This window comes from Gallus gallus, chromosome 7 (genome assembly GCF_016699485.2).
Source record: "Gallus gallus isolate bGalGal1 chromosome 7, bGalGal1.mat.broiler.GRCg7b, whole genome shotgun sequence".
NCBI classification, from domain to species: domain Eukaryota; kingdom Metazoa; phylum Chordata; class Aves; order Galliformes; family Phasianidae; genus Gallus; species Gallus gallus.
In genome coordinates this window covers 9,236,311-9,251,682 of record NC_052538.1, presented here as the reverse complement: position 1 = coordinate 9,251,682, position 15,372 = coordinate 9,236,311, and the positions used below count along the sequence as shown (strand labels likewise).

The following is a 15,372-nucleotide window of genomic DNA, read 5'->3' as shown; positions in this document are numbered from 1 at the left end:
TCTTCAGCAAATTGTTTACTCTTTCTTTAACTTCAGTTTCTCAGTACCAAAACCACCGTCTTAACTGTAAGCAAATTCAGTTAATGAAAGCATACTATGTTTGTATGTAAGACACCTTTTCTTCCCCTTTGCCACATAACTGTAATATAACCAGAACAAGCAAAGCAAAACTATTCTCATTTAAACCAGCACAATTCAGACTAAAATGTCTCCATCAGGAAATTCATGACTAAGGCATGATAAGCATGATCATAATCCTTTTCACAACCTCATGATCTTTTTCATGTGACCGTCTCATACAATACTACTAACACATTACTTTGAAATTTCAGTCATGCATGTATAATTGTGGTATTTAGCTTTGAATGGTACCTTTTCTCAATGCCCCGGTGGTTAAAAGTTGGTAATCTATGATCATGATTCATTGCTCAAACTCAATGTCTGAGCACTATCAGAATTATTTTACAATCAATTTAGATGTCTGTTTTCAATAAAACTAATAATAATCTTAGCACGATACTTCTAAGTCTAAGACAGACTTTTGTATCTTCTATTTTAATTCTTACCTTACAGAAGATGCTTACAAAACAAATACACATATCCTAAAAAGTCTCTAATAGAAGAACTGATAAGAGTAGGTTATTGGTTTCATTTTTACACAAGCTTCATTTGTAGCTAGGCAATTATAAATAGCTCCCACCAGGCAATACGTCAAACAACATTCATACGTATGTAACACCAGAAAGCAGAAGTCCAAATCTGACACACTTCAGTGACAAAGAACTGTACACAGCTCATCTCAGTGTAAGCATATTAAGAGCCTTGAATGCTTTCAAAAGACCATGGAAAGGCAGCCTGAGGACAAGGCTACAAAGGTGGAAAAGATTCCAGCTATTATGTTTGCCAGCCTTGGCCTTACTTTATGCTCTAGTGATTCCTGCTGCCCATCTTCCTTTCCTCAACAGCACAGGGATGGCTGGGCACCCAGAGTGGACAGACACATGAACAAACATGCCTGAGCTGTGGCCTGGGTCAGAAACTACAGGAGCCAGAACAGCCGGAGCAGGACCTAACGGGACCTGCTGCATTGTGCTGGGCTGCCAACAAGAACAAGGCTCATCTTTTGGGATGCATTCCAGCAGTGGGACAACCCCACCTGAAGTCATGCTTCAAAGTTAGAATAAATGTGCCCATGTACAATGAGTAAGTTAAACAGCCCTGCTGTGCCCACTGACATTTAAGGAAATGCAAACGGGGCTGCCAGACACACCTCAGTGCCCCCTCATTCAGTGCAAGCAAATCATTCTGACCCAATGCAGTTCTGACTGCATACCCACAAACAAGGCTTTTACATGGGAGGCTTGAGGCCAAAGGACCTGAGCAGTACATCAGCATCAGTTACCTGCTCTGTATGGAAAACTCACACCATCTCTTATGCCACACCATTCCTTCTGGCATTTCCTCTATTGAAATAAATACACCTCTAATCAAAGTGGGTATTACTAGAGCCTTTTTCACTCATCTTCCCTTGAATTCCTGAAATGTTTTCACAGTCCCTACCGTTTCAACTGCTCTTCCATTTCATACCTGTAGTATGAAAGGTGTGTAGAAAATAAGTATATGTAAGTATATTAAAGCTTGGAAAAGGAACATTATTAGAGGGGACATTTTTGTTCATCATCAACTGCTTCACTGGACGTAGAAAATTAGTCTGACAGCCAGGTCTGACTTAAAGCAGCACCCTTGGATTCCAATAATGCGGTCATATAAAACTCAAGCTCAGCTGACAACTAGGTATATCACTGAAGTGCTCACAACCCACACATTACAGCACTTTTGTTAGTGTACAAACACCAACTACTCTAAGTGCTCAACTTCTACCCCCCCCCCCCCCCCCCCCCCTTTTCCTGTTTCTTCCCAACAATTTTAATCAACAGAAACATCTGAAATGAATGCATTGGATTTTATTCATTTAAGTTTCTCTCTTTTAATTTTCCTTCCATGTTCTCTTGCTAGAACGTTCTGCCTTTTTATTCTACCTGCAGAGGATCAAGTTATTGAAACTGGCTGAGAAAGAATAAAAAACAATGTGAAAGACAGCTCAGACTCCTCTCAGAGTACTCAGCCTGAACGCTGCAATGACTGAAGTACCTTACCAGGACTTTATCAACCTCCAGAAGCTGCAAACCACATAGACACCAAACATACAAAGTCAGCTAAAACAAGAGAGGACCGAGAAGGACAAACAGACTTACAGACAAAGCAATATTCTTACCAAACTGAGATGTTCTCTTTGTTCAGCACTGATAATTGAAGCACTTCTGTCATAAGTTCCTAGTAACAACTTCTCAGAGTAAAAGCAGTTTGAGAAAAGTCTCTTTTTTTTTCTATATATGTAAGATGCGCATTTCTTAAATTAGAAGTACTATCTACATAAAGGCACTTCCTTATTCTTCCTAGAATTTAAAATTCTCCCTCACATCGTAGGCATTTACTCAAATTCACATGCAAAAGTGATGGCTGCGTTCCCCCCCTACACCTGCAGTATTCCATGCTATTCCTCTGTCCAGAAACTCTGGGATCTAACAATTCAAATAATATACTCTTCATTTCCTAAATTTCCAGTTTTAAACAAATGCCAGAGTGTCATTTCCTACTAATCTGATACTCATTTTCAAGGTAAGGGATTTAAAAAAAAATACCTCAAAGAAAAAAATATTCCTGTTGAAGATACTAAAGAAATCCACTAAAGTACTTAAATAAATATCTCGTTTTGTTTTAACAGACTTTTGCTGACGTGAGCTTCTGCATATACAAACATGAAACACTCTACAGACGTAAGAAGTTACAGTTAACAGCCTCTAAATTTAGTTCTCACCCATCTCCTGTATTTTCTTCCCTCTCCAAATTCAGTGAAACAGGTTTGTGGATATAAGCGAAACTCATTCAGTTGAGAACCTACAGCCCAGTAGGAGGGGCACTCTGCAGGAACAGACCATCAACTAATTGATCCAAGCCATATTTGCTAAGTTAATACCAGATAAGACATATAGCATGGAAAGCATTTATGCATAACTGAACACATTGTGAACACACTCTCAAAACTGGAAATTTGAAGTATTTGAAATACCAAAGCCCAAGCACTCTAGAAAATGATCCCAAACTAACGGAGCCATAATCTAGTAGCTCAGTTGTACAGAAAGGGGCGTTTGTTTTATTTTGAAGAGAAAATAACTGGGCCTCCTTCTTCAGAAGTACAATTACTTGTAATGAATTGCTGAACACGGGATCCTTCTCATAGCTCGAAATAATACAAGAACCATCAAAACAACTCAAGTTCTTTAAGCATCAGATCTGCTTACCCGCAAGTTACTTTTCTGTATTTTGTATATAACCTTTATATGGTTTATAATGCATTATTAATGCACAACATTTGCAGTGGAGCTGGCATGATCTTGTGTCAACATTCTGTTGTTTAGTTGGGTTCTGTAATGCCTGCACTTGTAGGAATGCAATATCTGAAAACAATAACCAGGTACATTTGCATTTTAGTACTTTATTTTTCCTCTGAGAATAAGCAAATGTTTTTGTGAGAACTAACGCTGAAGTTCAACAAATATTTTAAGATGCTGCTGCACCTAAGGCAGTCCTGCCCTGCCCTACTGCTTCATTCATTCATTCCCATAAAACCATTTTTGTATACCAGTAGATTTGTTTGCTGATCTGTTCGTTGTGCAGCTGTACAATTACATTCTGCTGAAAAACAGCTCAAAAAAGAAAAAAGATTATTTTCAAGACAGATTACTTCTCCTATCTGCTTCACTGTGCAGCTGCACAAACACTGTAGTCCCCACAAAAAAAAAAGAAAAAGCAACCGTGCCTTTGCTGGCAGCACCAGAGCTGGCTGATTTGCAACCCAACAGCCTATTTCAGCTACAGCACAAATACAACTAGGCACCTCAAAATGTACTCAAATAACATCAAAAAAAAATCAACAACTTTTGTACTGAAAGCCATTTGAGAAAAACTTCTCTCTCTCCACAACACAAAATATAACAATGTTTATATTTATATTATATTATATATTATCTATTATATATATTATATATTATATATATTATATTATATATTATTTATATTATAAACATTTATAACAATGTTTATATGTTAAGCATTAAGGCCAGCGGCAGTATGTTTATTCTTGCTGTAACTTAAACCACTGTATCTTACAGTACATCCTTACAGTACCTTAGAACACTTGCACAACATCAAAAGGAACAAAGGCATGCCTTTGAAAAGCTTTTAATTGCTAAATGATCACAATTAAAACAATCACAATTAAAACAATCTATTGCATCTGCAATCCAAGAAAGAATTCCACGTCTACTATTAAGCTCATAGCTTCTCTCACTTTTCCTAAAAATAGTCATTCACAACAGCCACCAAGTACAAAAGCCATTGAAAAATAGGACCAAAGCATGCGTCCCTCATATGTGCTCTGCCAGTTTGAGATGCTTAACGACCATTCTTAAAATTTAGAAGGAAACAAGTCTTCATAAAGACATCTCAGCAGATTGGAAAATAACATTTAACTTGCCTGACCTGTGACAAAAAATAGCTATACATATTTCAATAGGAAGTTCAGCTCAATGATTAGCCAGCTAAATCACAATGTGCCATTTCCATCCTGTCCCAAGTAGACTTCAACAGAAGTCATGATGCCTAGCGTTCATTTATTTGAGCAAAGACTATTGTTAAAACTCTGCAGGGTTACCTATTACAGGACTGTGAGATGATTTAACAGTCAAACCGATAGAAACAATCATTAGCTTAAAAACTAAAAAAAAATCACTCACAACGAACTATGATCTTTGTTCATCAAGTTATTAAAACAGCTTTGCAGGTGCACAGCTTCCAGGTGACTGAACAAAAGCATTCTACTTAATGCTATAATTATTCATACTGCAACATTAGAGACAGAAAAGGAGAAAGGAAGCAGAATCCTTATGGACTTAACCTAAAGTGCAAGTAGAGCTGCCTTCTCAGTTAAACAATTTTAAATAAAGCAAAGTACAAAACTTGTCTTGGAAATGCTGCTGTCTGTATGTACTTCCCTGTGTCTATCATCTCATAAGTGCACGTACAATCTAACAGCAACACCATTGAGCAAAAAAAAGACACTGAAGAGTAAGGCTGCACAATTAGCTTCAGAAAAACTGCACTACAGTCAGATGCACCTAGCCTACAATATGCTGTGTAGCATTCTAACTTCATCAAATAACAGTTGCTTGCTTTTGTTTTCACTCTGTCCTTCCAGTACCTGAAAAATGGACGCTCTATTCACGTCCTTAAGCATCACTGTGCCTTCTCTATTTTAACTTGTACTAATTTTTCTAGACTAACTGCTGATTTGATTCCACACTAGTGCAGTCACCATCCTTCTCAATGGGATCATTAGGACGTTACTGTTTTCTACTTCACTTAGATCTTCCATCTTCATGTTATTTTTCCACCACTACTGGCAGCTTTCTTCAGTTTACATGATTCTGTTACTTCTCCGTAAGCTGAAACCAGATGTTATTTATTTTTTATTTTTTTTTGAATGCATAAAAAGCAAGGGAACAAGAAAAACAGAAGAGGGCTATTTGCTGTCTCTAACATTTAATACAAGCGATTGTAACAAATTGAAACAAATGCAGGATTCTGGAAGAAAAGACCACCCTAACTATAAAAAGACATGTTCCACACAGAGTAGTACAAAAAAGTTTCCTTGTTTTTCCACTCTTTCTTTGAAGAAAAGGAACGGTTCGGCAGCCTACCACTGGAAATGCACATTACCTGATTTCTCTGAGAAAGATGTTTTATGCTCTTTTCACTGATTAGCTGAAACCAACTGAAAAGCAGTATGGCTCTGCCCCCAAATTCCAGGGGTCATTAGTGGGTAGTTGACCATTATTCCACAAGTTCCACTTCAGAAATACTTAACATTCACAGAATGTAAAGATGAGTTTCTGTAACAGGTTTTATTCCATGGATAGTGGAGTCATCATTTTCTGTTAAAAAAACCCTCTCTCCTTTCCTCTCCTTTAGTTACTGAAACTGACAGTACACCACCCTCTTCCACAGACTGCTGAGCAAGTCATAGGCATGTCACAAAATACCTCACTTTGATCATGTTAAAGCTATCCAACGTAACACACCATATAAGATCAGGGTTGAACATCTTTTCTATGAAATTAAGTCCATCCACACCTCCAATTGTATTCTACTTCTAACATTTGAAGTAGCTCAGTTCAAATTATTATTAAACATAACCAATTTGACCGCTTAATCCCAGAAAGAGTCAAATGTTTGATTCCATGGTTAACCACAGCTGAAGGTACCAAACATTTATGTGACCCGTTAAGGAGTCTGAGGCTTTGCTTTTCATATTTCCAGAGGCACAACAGTTTAGTCATTGAAGTTGTTACAGAATTTAGTCATGGGAATAATATGCCATCTCCTATCAAGCTGCCAGGTTACGAAACTGAAATACTTCAGTAGGTAGGTTGTCTATTTGGCACTGAAACCAGTGTCTGGCATCCAAAACCAGCTGCAGCTATAGGACGGCTTCTGATCTGAAAAATCTCCAGTAAACAGGGAGATCTCATAACCCGATGACCTGAACACTAACGATTGAAATAGTTCCCGCTCCCCCCTTCCATATCTGATTTGCTAAAATCACTATTTATTAGTTTCTGATTAAACTACACATATTAGTTCATATCCAGCTTTTAACTTTTAAAATATATATATGTGACACTTGACATGTGTGTTACCAGTAATAGGACTGTGAGGTAGAAATATTAAGGATCAAGCTTTGTTTATGATCAAGAAAAGTGAAAACAAAACACAAATGCACAACTGCACATACAGGCTACATAGCAACAGAGCACTTGAGGTACAGCATTCCACTGTTAGTCAGTCACTGCTCAGAACTACTGTATAATATTTGTTAAGATACAGGCAAGCATTTGTCTGAAAAGTTCATGTTTTCTTCATAGTTGAGATACGTTGCTTCTATTTGAAGAACGATGCACTGCTCTGTTTCCCACTGAGAATACCCTGTTTCTAAAATGTGATTCACCCTTTGCCTTTCACATTCATGCTCCAAATCCATAGTTAGCAATCAAGAAGCAGTAAGAGAGTAAATTCCAGAAAATAAATTTGTATAAGCTAATTTTTTCCCAAAGAGACTATTCATATTTTTCAGTTTTATTCATTTTAAGAAGCAGTACGTTGTCTTCTTCCAAAACATCATTCTGATTTGTCAACTGCCCAATTAACAACAACAACAAGAAATTCAAATATTAAATCCATACATTTTTAAAGGTGTTTGGGCTCATAGAACTTTTAGGCTATGACATGTATTCTCATGCATTAAAGGCTAAAAAGTACCACGATATACTCCTTCATCAGACTAACGTAGCTGTTCATTGCTGGCAACCGAGCAGTTTCTGTGGGGAATACGAGAAGCACAAGTGTGTTCTACAATGACAGTGATTTACTGCAGCTAATTCAATCCACACAGTCTGATACAAACAAAACAGAAGTAATAATAATTTGGTACAATTGTTGCACTCTCAGTAAAGCATCTCATCCTGATCCATTCTACCAAGAGTCAGCATGAGGATTTTTGCCCTAAGACATTAAGAATGAACTTCTGTTGGGACTCTGCATCTTGCAGGGTAAGGTGCGTAAGCATACACTGCACATTAATGTAACTCAATTTCCTATTTGTAGTTCAGAGACAACTTTGGGCAAAAAAAAAAAAAAAGGAAATTTTAGGAAAGGAACAAATGAAAGCAGTTTTTTGTTGATAACATGCAAATAGAATAGTCCAGAATATGTTATCAAGTATTACGAAATCAGGTACGGGCATATTAGGCTAAAAAAACCCCTACATGTTGTACATGCTACCTACTATAACTACCGTGTATTTACTGAAATTAATGGAAATATATGGTATCATAGAATCGCACAGGTTGGAAAAGACCTTAAAGATCATCAAGTCCAACCATGACCTAACTATACTACCCTAACTCTAACAACCCTCCGCTAAATCATGTCCCTGAGCACCACACTCAAATGGTTTTTAAACACATCCAGGGATGGTAACTCAACCTTCTCCCTGGGCAGTCTATTCCAGTGCTTAACAACCCTTTCTGTAAAGAAGTGTTTCCTGACACCCAAACTAAACCTCTCCTGGTGCAACTTGAGGCCATTTCCCCTCATCCTGTCACCCGTGAGAAGAGACCGGTCCCACTCTCCCTGTAAGCACCTTTCATGTATTTGAACAGAGCAATAAGGTCTCCACCACAGCCTCTTTTTCTCCCAGACTAAACAGTCCCAGTTCCTTCAGCTGCTCCTCATAGGGCATATTCTCCAAGCCCCTCACAAGCCTTGTTGCCCTTGTTTGGACCTGCTCCAGTACCTCCATGTCCTTTCTGTACTGATGTACCCAAAACTGAACACAGTACTCGAGGTGAGGCCTCACCAGCACTGAGTACAGCAGTAGGATTACTTCCCTAGTCCTTCTCACCACACCATTCCCGATACAAGCCAGGATGCCACTGGCCTTCTTGGCCACATGAGCACAACACCGACAAACAGCGTTAAGATTTGAACAATTCAAGCACTAGAAATACACCTCTGCCAGACAATTGCCTCATGCACAGTTCAAAACAGGAATAACTGGAACTCTAGCCTGTTTATGCATAACATCAAGTATTACATAAATGGGAACACGTGTATTTTTAGCACTGAAGTGTAGTGATGCAAAGATACAATATTATTGGGACTGCAGTCAAGTAACACATTCGTTATGTTTTAATGCAAGCTAGTACGACTTGGAAATGTACTTCTAGGCTGACATACAGTCTTCTATGGACAGACACTCAGGTCACAAATAAATGAACCTGTGAATTCTTTGCAAGCAAATCTAGCCAATAATACGACCAAAATGATATGGCTGACATTCCATAGACTGAGAGCAATTATCAAGGCAGTGAAGACTGATGAAAAGAGGCCTCCCTTGACAATAACACATTAGATAAATAACATAGAGCCCTGAGAAGTAGCACAGCCACCCATTAAAACAGAGTACAATATTCCACTTGTCAGTAAGGAAGCTCTCCTGCACTGTGCTGTACCTGGTACGAATGAAGGAGTGTGGGTGGCGGCACAGTAAGACTTGGTTAGCCATAAGATGCACACCCGCCTGCTGTTCCCCTTGGCTGTAGTATTACTACTGTTATTTTGCTGCACAAGTTAAATCCAGCATTCAGAATCACACTGGGTAACATCTATGACAGACTACTTTAAAGAAGATTATGCATATTTTTGCTTTGCTTTGATGCTCCCAACTACATATGGCTGTATTCTATGAGCAACCAGCTCGGTTAGGAGGGGAACTAATTATAGATATCCTATCATCAGCTGTAAATCAATTATCATTTCCAGTTATCCCCAGTATTGAAAGCATTTTTTTCCATCCATTAATAATCACTGCACTACAGTAATAAATGCAGCTGCAATAAAAATATACAAAGATCATTTCATGAGTGTGGTAAAGATTAAGTAATCTTGAGACATGGATCACTACAAGTAATATTGTAGGGGAACCTGTCAGGAACAGAAGTTTTATTATTGTACTATTTACTAAGAGCTGCGATTGTGAACTTCATAAAGTAAACCATCTGCAGAAACACTGAGCCAGAATTTGGTGAATGAGACCTCTGCTGGAATAATTTGTAATTTTATGCAAATCCTGCACTTTTTCATACAATTTCCTCTGCACACATTTACTCTGAAGAGTTTGTATCTTACATTGGCTTTTTATCTTAGAAAAAGTCTAACCACATGAATACTTTTACAGAACTTCATTTGATGTATAACTTTCAAACATGAACAGTTATTCAATTACTTCCATTATTATCTTAATTCAACATTGATTTAGCTACCTAATACCAATGACTACTAAATTACATCTTGTCACTCAAGCACTGGACCAAATGCATGAGCACGACAACTCTCCATACCTCTTACCTCTTGAGAATTTAGTGCTCTTCTCACTTATCTCTAGTTACGTCCCCAAACTGTACACACTTGACACTTGCTATTGAGAACTGGGACTGTTCAGTCTGGAGAAGAGGAAGCTCTGAGGTGACCTTATCGCTCTCTACAACTCCCTGAAGGGAGGTTGTGCTGAGGAAGGGGGTTAGCCTCTTCTCCAGCATGATTAGTGATAGGACTATAACGAATGGCCTCAAGTTGTGCCAGGGGAGATTCAGGATGGACTTTAGGAAAAATTTCTCCAAATTAATGGTCAGGCGCTGAAGTCACCATCCCTGGAGGTGTTCAAGAAACGGGTGGACTAAGGGACATGGTTTAGTGGGAAATACTGGCGGTAGGTGGACAGTTGAACTGGATGATCTCAGAGATTTCTTTCAACCTCGGTGATGATACGATTCTGTTTCTTACACGCAGGCTCTCCAACAGACTACCCGGTACAAATGTCATAGCAGGTTAATCAATTTCCACAGCAGTCTAATTTTGCATTAGTAAAATGAGCAGACTCTCTTCGCTCTCATCATACTGTTTTTGGAATCAGCAAGCTATAGAAAATGTGGTAGTAAAATAAGAATGAAGCTCATAGGTCAGCAGCAGCTGAGATAGAAAAGGCAGCTGAGTCATTCCTTCTCAGCAGCAAGAGGCAAGTAAAAAATGGAAAGTCAAAGAAGAGGAACCACAATGCAACACCCAGAAGATGAAAACATTTCTAATGTAATAAAGCACATTCCCCAGCATAGGTACAACATCCCACATATAATTTCAACACCTCTTCTTCTTATGCTCTTCAGACAAGCATCAGGAAATCATGATCTCTGCAATCTTTCACGCTGGCTTCCTGCTTGTGGATATGAACATCTGTACAGGGACTGGACCAGCATAAGAGATAACAAAAAATCTAAGAGACTTAAAATACATATTTTTTTCCTTTCTTCTTTACTCCTCAGATCTATGTAACATTAAAAAAAAAAACCCTGGAGAAATGGTACTGATGCAGTATCGCATACAACATTTTAACAGCTGGATGAAAGAAGAGCATGCCCTTCTCTCACCTACGAGATTGCAATGCTGGCAGAACATCATTATCAATATTTTCATCAGTTTTGGGAACTTAAAATTTGTTCTTTTTTATTAGCTTCACCTAATTGGTACACATTACTTTATCATTCATTATTAGACACGCTTTAATACCTCAGTCACAATTTAAGAATGAACTAACAACAATCTAAATTCTCTCCACATCACCAAGCCTTTATCAGCAAGATAAAATCACTAGTCCTTATTTAAGACAACTTCAGCAGTCCAAAGAGAAATACTTTACAAATAATCAAAGTATATTTCAAGGACTTTTTCTTTAAGTTGGACTCTCACAGAACAAGAGGAAATTATACCGTTTTTCTTTAAGTTAGAACAGAAATTACTTCCCCAAAGGCATGAATTCTCCAGTTCTTAGTATTGTCAGAACACGCTCTGCACCTGAAGCTCAATTCTATGAAAAGCATGCTTCCATGAGGACAATAGAACCGTAATTCAGCTTTCCTTCTTTGAAACTTCTGATGACATTTTTAGGTGTGCTAAGAAGAAAGTCAGAATTTGACATTCATTTGACAATCCTGAAACATGCTGAAACATAACAGCAAGTGTTCTGACAGTTGATTGACAAACTGTGAAGAAAACGGCAGTAAGATTTCTTTTCTGATATCATTTTATTGCTCATACCTCGATTCCATACTGCAGTCTGTTAAGTTACTATGACCTTTCCAGTAAGTTTCACCACATTTAAGGACCAAATCTTAGCTTATGGGAAAACTTCTAGTGAGCTCAGATTTTACATGGCTTGTGTAATTCTAATTTGGTAATTCCATTTGATGAAAAAAAGGTAACTATTTCCAAAGCAATACCACCTTAACAAATGCCCATCATATATTCAAACTTCTATTTCTGTAAAAACTATGGCAAAGATAAGACCAAACTTGCTACAAAAGACAAAATCATGATCAAATGTCATTAAAACAGGACAGCAAAAATAAACGGGCCCAAATATACTTCCTCTAGGTCTGTACATACACCCAAGCTTAATGTCATGTGATCTGTGCAAAAGATCAAAGTTTCTTCCTACTTGGACCAGCTACTGTTTTGCAGACGATCTCTTACAAATGTAAGTATCTTAACAGCTGATTTACTTAGTGAAGACTACAAAAGAAATCTATGCCAGGTTGTAATGTGCTAACTTTCCCATGTGTGAATACAAATTTTATTTTGCCCAAGTCAAACTACACAAAGCTTGCATCTTACCAAGGTTGCCTACTGAATATTCAAAGGGAATGATTTATTCATGTGCAAAACCCAAGTACCACATGCAATCAATATCCTGTTGGCTATTCTCGATGTCACTTGAGAAGATGCATATTGTGACATCACATAACTCTTAAGTTTCAGATCAGACCATGACCAGCCACTGGAGTAGACAAAGATTATTGCAGGGATTTTTGGGTTTTTTTTTTTTCCTGGAAAGCAAAGGTTCCAGAACACTCTCCAGTTACCATGATTCACTGGAATTTTTTTTCTTTGTAATGGGAAAAACAAACATGCAATAGCTCAGCCTGTGAATATATTTGCGTCACTTTTTGTAGTCCACTGTATGTTTATGTGTGGATATGCTGTCCTAGGAATGCATCTGTTTCTTAAGACAGCCTGAAAAGCACCAAACACCTACATGAAACCAAGACACATTCATCAGAACAACTTCCCTGTTTTGGAGAAGGTTATGCAGGCAGAATCTCCATTCACGTTGCCTATTCCAGACAGGAAACAGCGTACATTCCTTCAAAATCCACCTCCCGTAGGCACTAATGCCATGTTCATATGGAACTACCACCAATTTCACAGAACGTACACAATTCATTCATGGCCCATACACAGGCCTTGTTCTCTGAATACACTGCATGGCTGCATGCTTTTTTCCTCCCAAGTATGAATGCATTGGACACAGCTTAAGAAGTGCTACAAGACAATACAACAATTTAAACATTTACTTTAGAACAAAAACCTAATTAGGAAAATTTACATCACACATTTTTATAAGTTTCCAGGAACCACAGATCTTTTCCACATACTCTTCTTCTATAGCCATAAAAAAGTATCAGCCTATGAAGTAACTGTCAGTGAGCCTAACATCCGATTTGGAATTAGAGGAGTATGTCTCACCAGTCCACAGAGAATTCCTATTCCTCCACACATCCAATAGAAAGTTCATTCTTAATTAAAATTCAACTGTGTGCTCTTCTAAATTTTTCTTTGGAGAATCTCCTAGGACCCATTTTTGGTGTTTTTCATGTTAACGTCATTGTATCCATTACTACTCCTCATAGGAACACCAGAACACACTCCCTGGAACACTCCCCAGGAACTGCTGTTGTTAATGAGACAATCACTTCCACATTTCTGAAAGCCAGGCCTTGCTCTATGCAGCTCTTAGTGCTGTACCAGCCTTCATCTATCACAGGCTCTCCCAGTACTATGATGTGAGATACTACAAAAAAAAAAAAACTCCACAATAAATGACCGTTACATAGAGACAGATGTACATTTAGTGCAAGAAAATAGAATTATTTTCAGCTTAAGAACTGCTTGTAATTCATAAATCCAAGTGCTTACACATCAGAAACATGGGATTAAGAACGCGCAGATATGGATGTTACACAAAGCAAAAAAAGACAAAAGATAACAGAAGACTTCTTTGAACAACTTTATTCCAAAGGCTCCGCATTAAGCGCCGACTGACAGGGTACAGGTTGAGCACCAGGTGAGAGCAGTAAACTCCTCATTTCCGTGCACCTTATACCCCAGCCAACAACAGAACCTCCTGACTCCCCTCATCTTACCTTGACTGTTTGGGGTTGCGTGCAGGTTACGCAGCCTGGCTGCAGTTTCTGCCCATGCTAACGTGAAGTTCAGGCCGAGGAGGATGTAACCGCCTGCCTCACTCACCGCCCCCGCCTACCAGGGCCCACTGCCGTACCCCATGGGCTGCAGCCCGCTCTCACACCTTTCTGCATGCGCTCCTATCTTGCGGAGAGCAGCACCTCGCGGCCGGCCGCGGGGCCTCCACGTGGCCGCAGGCGGACGGCTCCGGAGGACGAGACGCTCCCAGCCCGCGTTTACGCCCGGAAAGCGGGCGAGGGAAGCGGCGGCGAGCGGCGACACCGAGCGGGGAAAGCCGCACCGCCTCCCTGGGGCAGCGGGCCCGGCCAGCCGCTGCGGGCCCGACGGCGCCCCCCGCCCCCCAGAGCGGCCTGGAACCGCCGCGTTCCGCGCCCCCGCTGCGGGCGGACGGCTTTACCTGCCGCGTGGCCGCCCCGCGAGGATGGGGAGAGCGGGCGGGGGACCGGCTCGCGCCCCGCCGCCTCAGAGCACGGCGGCTCCCGCCGCCCCCGGCCCCTCGCCCACCCGGCGGGTCCGGCACAGCCACGTCACGAGGCGGCCGCGCCGCCGTGCCCCCCGCTCCGCATCGCGGGGAAGGAGGTGTCCGCTAGTGCCCGCCGGCTCCTGCTCCTCGTCCGCAACCCCGGGTCCCCCCCGCCGACGGCCCGAGCCGGCCGCCACCCGCACCGCCGCGCCGGCCGCTTGTGGGGGAGGGAATGTAAACAAATGGGGTTTTATAGCTACCTCACTCGAGTGCCGTGTGCATCTCCCTCTCCGCTCGGTACCAAACCGCCGCGGCGCCTCCTCCTCCTCCTGCAGCTCCTGCCGCTGCCGCCGCTACGCTATTCGCCAACCGCTGCTACGCCAACCCCCGGCGCGCTCGCCACACTCGCCCCTACGCACCGTGCGGATCGCGTCCCCGCAGCCCGCCCGGCCCAATGCGGAGCCATTTCCTCCCCTTCCCCCGCGCCTCGCTTCCCCCTCCCCTACTCCACCACCAGCTACGAAAATGGCGTAGCGCTCCCCTTCCCCTCCCTGGGGCGCCTTGCGCTCATCACTCAAGCGAGCGGGGCCGGGCGGTGGCGCGGAGCGCAGCTCCGGGGACGGAGCCTCACGGAACGCCGGCTTCGGGCCTCGCTGTGCCGCTCGCTCCGAGAGGAGCTCGCCGGGCGATACCGGCTATCGCAGAGCTACGGGTGAATCGCCCGGACGAGCCTCGACCGGCAGCCTCGTATCCCCCCCTGCGCGGCGGCTGAAGGAAGCAGGGCCGGGGCGTGCCCCGGGCCGGGAGCCGCGCGCCCGGCTGCGGGCGGACCGGGCGCTGCCGTAGCGGCGCGG

General features: G+C 41.4%; 1 protein-coding gene across 10 annotated transcripts in view; it reads right to left on the bottom strand.

Annotated features, from left to right (window-relative positions):
* SLC39A10 (solute carrier family 39 member 10) overlaps nt 1–15,372 on the bottom strand; it is an 87,410-nt gene that overhangs the window by 26,650 nt on the left and 45,388 nt on the right. For 4 of the 10 annotated variants that reach the window (XM_004942586.5, XM_426562.8, XM_004942587.5 and 1 more), the window contains exon 1: nt 14,779–14,900. The exons of 3 other annotated variants lie outside the window; for them this stretch is intronic. The gene's annotated coding sequence lies outside the window, so the exon portion shown is untranslated. Of the gene's footprint in view, nt 1–2,878; nt 14,901–15,372 lie in introns of those variants that run through there. 3 more of the 10 variants (XM_015289486.4, XM_046943907.1, XM_015289487.4) reach the window with 2 other exon arrangements.